The sequence below is a fragment of the Zootermopsis nevadensis genome, unplaced genomic scaffold (assembly GCF_977971745.1).
Source record: "Zootermopsis nevadensis isolate Lab colony 2312 unplaced genomic scaffold, Znev_1.0 Znev_ptg000002l, whole genome shotgun sequence".
NCBI classification, from domain to species: Eukaryota; Metazoa; Arthropoda; class Insecta; order Blattodea; family Termopsidae; genus Zootermopsis; species Zootermopsis nevadensis.
Window position 1 is genome coordinate 20,107,981 of NW_028259134.1, and position 8,672 is coordinate 20,116,652.

Below are 8,672 nucleotides of genomic sequence, written 5' to 3' on the forward strand. Positions count from 1 at the left end.
TAGAATAAAGCCAATATATAAACTTCCTTTCCGTATAGACGTATTTACGTCAAATTCTCCGGAACCGTGGTTCCACTGACAACTTTTTGAAGAATGTATCCCTGAATTAAAATGAAGAAATAAAAATGAATATAATGACTATGCAGAGAGAAAAGTGTAAAGCTCCAGACTCTGGTCTTCTTTACCCCCTAATAAGGGCTGTGATTACGTTTGGACTCTGAAATGTTTTGAGCGGTTTGTACTCATTCTGGGTCGTAGGATTAAAAACATGGCCGTGGGTTTTAAAGTACGACAAAGTTATCACTGGCCACAAAAAATACACTTTAACTTCGTATAATATAGGGTTATCATTTAAGACGTAATAATTTTGTGATTCAGTGGTACTCCATTTTGTGTCCGTTATTTGTGAAATTAGCTACAGAGGCCTGCCTTAAGCCGCGTATGTAGTTGTTCTCGGTGGCTCACTTAAGACATACATGATATACGCTTAGACTTGCGACCTCATGACTTTACAGAGTAAGATGTTATCCAGACCTTGACTGCTTACACGCTATTTGTTTAAATTTGTAATGTATTTGTTGGGCAAACCGCTGTATGACATTTGTAGTGTGACAATGCACGCGTCACCATAAGAACCTGAAATATAACTTTATCTGTGATCCATAGCGTGGGTAGTTGTCTGATAAAAAGTATCTGTGCTTAATAATTATCTTTGCCTTTCCCATAATGCACCTCGAAACTTGGCAAGTTGGCTGATCAGAGGTTTCTTCTGAGGAATTAACGATCGCCAACGGAGTTTACTTTTACCTCTGGTTGAGGACGGACTTCCGGAATCCTGAGGTAAGTCGGGCACCTTTTGTGCCCTTTCGTTATTGCATATTGGTTACTATTGTGGTTAGTTGCGGTTATTTCAAAGCCTTGAAGCTTTGTTTATCTGTTTTTTAGACTTTTAGGCTTACTTTCAAACAAGTCGCCTTTTAATTTGGCTAATGCTTTGCGTTAGTTCGGTCCATCTGCTTCAGTTACTGTTGAAGATTTAATATTGTTTTGAATACTTCGTAGTAATATGGATGCCTTTGTGCGATTTTCCACCATGTTTGATGGTCGAACAAAATACACGGTGCCTTACCATCCGCCTCCGACTTGAGGAACGTTTATTATTGTTTATTTTGTTGAATTATTATTTTGAAATTTTCTGCGTTAATGAATTTATATTCTTTAGTTGTCGGTGGTATTTATGCTTTACTATTACTTGAGGTACACAATTTATTAATAGTAAAGGCTGATTTAAAGACTACGATATGTATTTTCTGAAGCTTTAACTACGACTGAGTTAAATTTAATCCTACTCGGGCTACTAGTCGTGTTTTGTGGTTTAATGGACATTTAGCTAGATGACACGGCACATAACTCAATAACAAATCATTTGATTTGAGTTTGTCATATTGGGTATCTAATGGGTCTCCTTTATTTTGCGTATTATCTTTTTTAAATTTTTATCTGTCGTTGATTTTATGAATGTTGGTTTTCTCTTAAAGTCCCCATTAAGTATAATTTATGATTCGAAATGCAATGACATTTGAGTTTTATAGAGCGGTGAAAATGTGGATCATGATTTTGTAGATTTTGATGGTTGCGTAAATTTCGGAGAAAACTATGGCTTCTGTCTGCGTGGTAGAGAATGTCGTATGTGCAAAATATAAATACATTTATAATTTGGACGGTATGAAATTACGTAAAATTTTGTTTATACGCAAGTGGACCTTCTGTTTACGAACAGTTGTGTTAATTCATAGACAAGGTGGTCAAATAGTTGCTTATGAAAAACGGGTTTACTAAATTTAAAAAAATAATAACTTTTTTATGGTAATTATGTGAGTTTGGAATTTTGTCAGAAGTTTATTTCTCCAGATTATAGATTATGAATTTTAAGTTAACTCGGTGTGGGGGAGGGGATACAGGGTATCCCAAACTGCCTGCATTTAATGCTCATTACATTGTTCCGAAAATTTCTCATGACTCTGGTAACGAACATAGATGCATGATTCAAGAGCATCACACGATGTGCATAAATACAGATCCGTGCAGCAAGGCGATTTGTTGTAATAAGCTGAGGCAAATCTCCCATCCAAACAGCTCACGGGAATGTAGAATGTCCACAGGGGGTTACGTAGTTCATGCTATGAGTTCGGAACACTGCACTACTGTGCAATTGGACTGACGAGCCGGATACTGGTCCATGCAGCATACCTGCTCTGCTCTGCGAAATCGATCTTTGTATACAAATTATGGAAATAAATGTGGAGTATTCTGTTTGACACAGCGCTGGCTGACCGGAGATTAAGGGTCATGGGGGTCGAAATTACAAATGCACACAGAATTTAGTGAAGAATTGGTCTGAAGACGCCAAACATTATAGCAGATTGTTACCACTATTTTCCTCGTTTTTGCCGTGTCCCGTGTTCGTTTCTTGGCCCGAAAATTGTCTCGAGGTAAATGCTGCCAAAATGTCTGGAAGTATGCGATAGAATTTTGAATTTAAATTTTTTGTTGGCAGAATCTGTCTTACAGGGTGTTAAGCAACGTACATAGTTGAAAGAAATCTATTTAAATTAAAATTAAGAACAATGAAATCTTGTTTCGAGAGATGAAACAATAACAAGGATCGATGTCAAAGTAAACCTGTCAAATGCTGGCCAAAGTTCTTTTTTGTAAATATCAGTTGATTTACGTACAATTTTTACGTAATTCCATTTTGTAACTGCTTTGCAAATTATATCCGTGCTCTGATAATAAATTGAGCTTGAAAATTAAGAGTGAAGGACAGTTTTACATTTCCTGTGTGAAATGAAGTAATTAGTCTTGTGAGGAAATTAACTAGACTTCGGAGCTGCTATGGAGATGATAATTAAGTCTCGGTTCATATTTACACACACACACACACACACACACGCATGTAAACAAAAGATTTCTTCCGCTGCATTGTAAACGTGTGAAAGGCGTGCTTATATTATGTTCATCATTCAATGTTTTTATGACTAAATTCCTTGTTCTTTATTACTGTTAATGAAGTCCTAACAATGGAATTAATGGCTCGTTAATATTGTGCTAGACGTCCAGGCATGTCGTTAGTGTTGTAACGATCTCAATCCTGAACTTGATGTTCGCTAATTTACACTTAAAAAATGAAAGATGACTTTGTTGTGCTGTTCAATGGTCTGAGCGAGTGTTAACGAATTTTATTACACTTCGGTGTTACATAAATACTCAGAATTAAGTCTCACCGACATGATTACACAGGACACAAGAATAATTTTACTAATTTTTGTTTTATTGACACAATTTATTTGAGATTTGAATCAAGATCATACTCAAAGTAGGCACAGTTTGATATTATCGTTGTAATTTATAAATATGCAAAGTACATCGTAAGTATTTGAATTTACAGAATTATTTATTTACTATTAAATTATTAAGTTAGACTCGAATTTTGAATTTAATTAAAAAAATTTTGTTATGATAACTATCTTTTGTCACACTTCAGTTTCGACGTTTACTAAGATTTAGAACGATCACAAGACTAAAACATATTTTTGTGTAGACGGAACAGTATTTAATATAATTATGACATTGAGCAAGGGGATTAGGCTAGTATGATGTATTGTGAAAGGATTAAGGAATTACGTAAAAGGTACCGTGGATCAAATTTATTGGTCCGTTAGAGATGGTCCGTGTTCCGCCTTCTAGGTGCGGTGATTTGCGTATCCATACGTAGTAAATAATGAAGTGTCATGAACTGTACAATTCACGTACGATTTATAGCGTAGAGAATGTGTGAAGTCGTAATATTACGTCGTTGCTTAAGAGTTTCATGTGAAGCTTAACCGTTGTTTTGTAGGAACGGTTTATTTAAAAATTGATCACGTTTTGTCACTTATGGGACCGGATGTTAAATCTTTATTGGTCGCGAAGTACGTGGTAGTGGTTGTTAGTTTAAGAGATTACAATTGTTTATTTATATGTTTGAGGGTTACGGTCGATAAACTGGAATCTCGGCTGCTTCAGTGGAAATATCATATTCAGAAATTGTTTCGAATATAAAAGTTAGAAACAATATGGAATGTCTGTGGGGACAGATTAATTGAAGGTAGACTACTTTTTCGATGATGTTTTGTAATAAACTTTTACTGAAAACTTTCGTCGAACATTGCTTGAATCTAAGACAAGGTTCTGATTTTACGTACGTAAATTTGGGGTGTTTTGTCAACATTTGCAGCCAAAATTTTAGCATATGACGCGAACTTTTTTGCCGTTGGATAAACTACCGGAATATGGAAATAGCTAATTGTCGATGTTTAGTCCTGGTTTCAAGACCTAGGACTAATTTAATTTTACCCATGAAGGTAGAAATGCATGAAACAGATTATCTTAGGACTCGCAGTAGACATGCCTGCCCCCTGCGTTTTACGTTGTCAGGCAACCATAGGTTTTTTATTGGGTAAGTCGATCGGTTTTACCATATGCCGTTCGACGAGTGTAAATAATATTTTCTTTAATAGAGTTTAGTTTTAATAAAGATAGAAATAATTCACTTTGTTTCGGAGTCTGACTGATTCTCCCAACATTCTGCACTTTACCAACGTAACAAATTCAAATTACCTTAGCAGACATGTCTTTTATCTGATTTGTATAAAGAAAGGCATCCTTTGGGCTGTTGGGGGTTCATTTTATAGAAATATTGGCACCAAATTGAATTACTTTTCACCCGCCAAGGCGCAACGAGATAGCGGCCCACCGTTATCTGCACAGTAATTGCTTTGTTCATGACGTCTTTTAACTCCAGTGTTTTGTTAAAATTGTCAAAATTGATTCCTTTGTGGACACTGATCACTTCTCGTTGGGTGTAACAGAGACTTTGTTATGCAGTTGGTACATTATCTGCTTTCCGTTGCCTTGATGAGGTTCGAACACTGGATCGTCTATCGTGACAAAAGTATTTCGTGATTTTCCTCAGCGTCATTTGTTTTACATGCAATTTGAAATTATCGCGGCAGTAAAAATATAAGTGATGGTATTCCGAGTGGTAACGGAGATTGGACGTTTAGGTAGATACCAACATTGCAATGCTTAGATTTTCAGTTGCGTGAGGTAGTATTCGTTTCGTGAGAGCTTCAAATGTTCTAATGTGATAAGCCAATCTTGTATCGTGTGTAGGGGTGTGTGTGTGTGCAATATAACTGGACGTATGAATCTTTGAAACAAGTTGAAAGAAATGACAGGTTCTCTTTCGAAACGTCAGCTGGGATGATTGATGGTAAAGTGTTAGCATGTGAGTGAAGGCGTCTGCCCCGCTCTGAGTCCTGTCCCAAGAAATGGCTCTAGTTCAAAAGGTTTACATTACAAAGCAATACGTTTTCGAAACCGGGATTCTGCAAATAACGCACTTGTTTTGTTGAATTCAATCACTACTTGAAATGCTTTCGAAGAATCAAGGCGTGAGAAGTGATGTATCGCCTATTACGTAATGGTGCAGGACACGTGTTAAGTTTCTGCGTACGAAATGTGTAGCACCTCCATTCAGAATTTCGAGATTAGAATCGGAGATGGGGTACTTAACTTTGGGATTAAGTGCGTGGAGCTGATTGTGCTGCACGTAGCAATTAGACGTCATCACGCGAGAATCGAAGAATCATCGCCACGAAATTCAGTTCACGAAACGTTTATATTACAATTAAGTTCATGAGATTGGTTTGGATTGCATTCGTCAATATGTATGTAGTAATGTTATACCGAATGCAAGATTGTGAATATTTTGACGTTAGAGAGAGAAAAAAATTGAGGGTGTCAGTCTGAGTCGTATTTATTTTCGATCTGACAGCATTGTAGACACTGCATCTACTCTTTGGTCTAACGAGGTATTTCTTGCTTCTGAACTTTGAGACGAGATAGAATAATGAAGATGACATCTCCACATACAAATTGGTCTATTTTTAAATATATTTTGTTCTCAAAATTGTTGTTTCATTAAGTGTGACGTTATATTTGAATGTTCAAACAGAACTAATAAGGTTTAATCGAAAACACGTCATAGTATATTTGGGTTGAATTTTGATATTTTATTGTTTTTGGAACTTAACAACTGTACGAGATGTTTATCGAAAATTCCAAGCAATTGAACATGTTTTACTGTTCGACATTACGATGTTGATCTACCTGTTATTTTTTCCAAACATATAAAACTGTTTTTGTTTGGACGTGTCACGGAATTGAGGTTTCCAACGCGGTGAACATGTCAGCGTTGATTATATTTAAAACGGTTGCAAACCGATTTATGCTCGCTGCTAAATAAATTTTTGCGTGGAAGGTCAATGGAGATTTTAATGTTGAACGATGGAGAAGCTAATTTCTGTGAGTAAAGGAGGGGGTCTCATACAGCATCCCGTCTTCTGGAACAAGAACTATTATGCCCGAGGTTAGATGGTTATTAATTGAGGCCTCAGATATAAGATACACAAAGGGAGCCGCGTATGGTGAATTTAATTAGTCTACTCGTCATTGTGTTGGATGTATAAAAATAGGAATACGTTTTGCCGCCTCCTCGCTTCTAGGTCTGTGTAGGCGGTTGAGTGACTTTGTTCCAGTGGCTACCGTCCACGTTAGGTTTTATCCACGATTCGTTGTGGGTTTTAGTATACAATTAAATTGTTCAGTTAACTTATATGACTTATTTAAACCATTCATAGTCGTTGCCTGTTCTGAGTATAATTTTCTATGCAGGACTTAATTTAGGAAAGGAGTAATATTATCGTGAATGAGTTTCTTCTTGGTTTTCTTCAGTTTTTTCTATGCAAATTCTATGGTACTGCCTTTATTCGGGCCACCACGTCTACTGGTATTGTAACAAAATAATATAAATAAGGAAAAGTTGGAACACGAAAGAAGCCAATCTGTTCCTCTCTCTTACTGTACGTTGTGTGTTCTCATAACACGACGTTTCGGGAGTAGATCTGTCTCCGTCATCAGGTACAATAAGAGGGACGTTTAGAAGGAGCTAGGTTCCGTTATTGGACGATAGAGGCTGGAATTCTTTGTCAAATCTATTACGATACGAACTGGTTTAAATATTGTTGGTACGATGAAAAGTAGCTTAAAATTGTAGACTTGTGTGTTCCTAAACTGTGAATAAAGTAACACAACAGGTCTATAAATGTGTATAATGAGAGGATATTGTTTAATTTGATTAAACTTAAAATCCATAATAATTATGTCGTGATGCAAAGTATACTTGGGAAATATTTACAATGGATTTGCGATTGCTTTGAAGTTCGGACAGAAAAATAGTTTCACAGCAAAGGTCACAACACGAGGGTGACAAAATATAGTCTGTATTAACCTTTATCTAAAGTACTTGGAAAACTTATGTGAAGCAGGTTATTGGTCCCATACGAAACTTGCTTGAAGAATTGGGTTTTCATTAAAAATTGTTACGATGAGGGTGAAATTTATTAATTTGAAAATATGCGTTACACAAATATTTTGTGATTAGTAAAAATTTTACTACGCAAATTAAATTTCGTGTTATTGTTCAGATGTTGTGTTATATAAACCAAAATAACAGATTAGAAATATGAAATGCAACTTTGAATTGTCTTCCTAGATTCTAAGAACAGATAAACATACGGTCTTCAAGGATCATTTGCAGTACATGTCCTATCAATAATGTCGAGTAAATGACGTACTATCAATGATGTAACTTATCAGAGCTAATAATATTTCCTGACGACTATTTTAAAATTTTGCATAATTTTTTAATGCTTTAAATGTTGATTTATTTGGTATGTTGTATTTTAAATTATTATGAAAAATACGATGATGTTAATTGGAACTGTCTCTTTGTTTGTTTTCCAGGATTTCCAACAAATGGATAGCCACAACCACCAAAACTAGGAGTGGGGGTGGGGCGTGGAGTAAGATCATCTAGTCTTAACAGGTGAGAATCAACTTCAAATTATCTCGAAAACTGCAATGAAGTTTTTATTAATTGGGACTCGCTCTCTACTTTCAGCATTCTTCCAGGGTGACCACCACTACCACCGAAATCGTTGTACCAAGAGGACTTGGGGTCGGATATAAATCATTGTAACCGTCCAGGCAACGCTGCAAGGGCGAGCTGGCCGACATTCTTCAAAAACAAAGGATCGGCTATGCAGTGAGAAAGTAGGGGAGGACTCGCATGTGGTCCCTTTTTTGGGGGGAGTGATCCAGCAGCAAGCAGTGGTGTTCGGGAAGGGTGTCTGGGCAGTTGCAAAAGAGTGGGGAAAGTTTCTTGAATGTAGAGGTTGGGACGTTTGTGGGCTGGTGTTTTGAAATAAATACATAATAAAGGTATAATTTGATTAACAGTGAATCATTATCCGTTCGTCATTCACCCGATCCCCGTTTACGACCCTGAGCACCCGAGCTAGCCGAGGCAAACGACAAACCAAGGACGGTTATATTATCTTATCTTACTTAATGGGTGAGAATCATCTTCAAATTACCACTAAAACTGCAATGAAGTTGTTATTAATTGGGACTCGCTCTCTACTTTCAGCATTCTTCCAAGGTGACCACCACTACCACCGAAATTGATGTACCAAATGGACCTGGGGTCGGAGATAAATCATCTTATC

General features: G+C 36.6%; 1 long non-coding RNA gene across 1 annotated transcript; it reads left to right on the forward strand.

Annotated features, from left to right (window-relative positions):
* The first annotated feature begins 208 nt into the window (after window positions 1-208).
* LOC147875110 (uncharacterized) lies at window positions 209-8,394 on the forward strand. The gene is made up of 3 exons (XR_015536272.1): window positions 209-840; window positions 7,909-7,990; window positions 8,066-8,394. It is a non-coding gene; the product is annotated as an uncharacterized LOC147875110 (long non-coding RNA).
* Window positions 8,395-8,672: the final 278 nt, after the last annotated feature.